The sequence below is a fragment of the Petromyzon marinus genome, chromosome 43 (genome assembly GCF_048934315.1).
Source record: "Petromyzon marinus isolate PM22_M1 ecotype Great Lakes invasive population chromosome 43, UKy_Petmar_22M1.pri1.0, whole genome shotgun sequence".
Taxonomy (NCBI): domain Eukaryota; kingdom Metazoa; phylum Chordata; class Hyperoartia; order Petromyzontiformes; family Petromyzontidae; genus Petromyzon; species Petromyzon marinus.
The window spans coordinates 15,272,646-15,274,151 of NC_133709.1; the positions used below are offsets into that span (position 1 = coordinate 15,272,646).

Consider the following 1,506-nt stretch of genomic DNA (forward strand, 5'->3'; position numbering starts at 1 on the left):
CCGGCGGTGGTTGCTGGTGGAATGGCAGCGGCTGCTGTGAGATCGGGGTGGTGGTGGTGGCTGCTCTGGGACTAGCGGCAGCGGCTGTTGTGTGTCTGGCGTTGCCGGTAGCTTCTGCTGCTGCTGTTCCTGCCGTGGCCCTTGCAGTTGCTCCGGCAGTTGTTCCCGTTGGGGCGGTTCGACGTCTTGGGTTTCTGGAGGTAAAGAAGATGATGGCGCTAAAGTCCAAACCGCTCGACATTGGGTGAATGAAACAAAACCGGTCTGAAGTATAAACAAGAAGATCGCTGTACTTCACCATTCCCTTAATATAAAACGATACGCTGTCAGGGTGTACATTCTCCCCGGGCATTTCCACGCACACGGGGCGACGTTTCAAATCCATCCTTTACCTTGCGCGCCGGTGAGGAGAGCTGCCGTACACAGACAGGGTCCGGGGTCTCCCTTCGCCGAGGGTGGCCGCTTGAGGCACAAGCGGGACGTCGCCTTGACGTGCTCCAGCGGGCAGTAGCTGTCCGCTGGCGGCGTGTTCAATTCTGGGGACCTGCATACACGCACCAACGCGTCGCAAACCGTTAACACCTGCCTTCAAAGGAGACACTGCTGCTCGCACAAGACAATATCTTTCCAGTGAGCTGGTCTGGGGGACGGTTGTAAGTGCAGGTTAAAGTGAAGGGGAGAGAAGGCGACTTACCGAATATAGAAGAGCATGTAGGCCTGCTCGTTCATAACAGCCTTGGTGTCGACGTGCCGCACGATGGAGTCGTTCATACAGCACCATTGTCCATCGCTGATCTGCGCACAGTCACAGCACGGCTATACTTGGTTACAATGCTTACACAACTGCACCCAACCTCCTCCGTTCATTAATAACAACACACGATACACTCTAGACAACAAGTTCGTAAAGAGCATCACCCCATCGTCAGAGTTGCAGAAGGTGCTACGGTTGCTATGATGGTGCTGAAGTTACAGAACGGTCTGCCTGACCATGTCACTGCATCAATGGCCTTGGACCAATTTTATCAGAATCAGAATCATTATTTGTGCTGAAAGAATTCGATGATCTACGAAGCTCTTTCCAACAGATGTCCAGTAGGGGCGGGTCAGAAAGTTACAACAACAACAAACAATACAACACCGATTGGAGTGCAAAGTGTAGGAATGCTAAGGAAGTCACTAAATACAAATGAATAAAGTATATATACTGTAAGTAGAAGTTGCATAAGTACATCAAGACGCAGGAACAGACGCAAGACTTCTATTTATTCTTCCCTATTGGACATTTGTAACATGGGTGCATTGCAGATGTGCGTTGTTATTGTTTGATGGTAACAAATGAAATTACCTTATTGTAGCAATAATAATGACCCCTGTTGGAGTCGGCTCCCTTGTGCACCAGCACCGAGTACAGGGAGTAGATTGCGGGCTCGCCCTGAGACGTTGAGGTGAAGGGTTGCATGTCCAGGTGCTCCGGGTAGGTGATGTTCTACAGGCAGCGCACAG

At 51.0% G+C, this 1,506-nt stretch overlaps 1 long non-coding RNA gene across 1 annotated transcript; it reads right to left on the minus strand.

Annotated features, from left to right (window-relative positions):
* Window positions 1-500: 500 nt before the first annotated feature.
* Window positions 501-840, minus strand: LOC142930824 (uncharacterized). Its single transcript, XR_012946798.1, has 2 exons — window positions 695-840; window positions 501-544 (listed from the first exon to the last, which is right to left on the minus strand). It is a non-coding gene; the product is annotated as an uncharacterized LOC142930824 (long non-coding RNA).
* Between the last annotated feature and the right edge of the window lie 666 nt (window positions 841-1,506).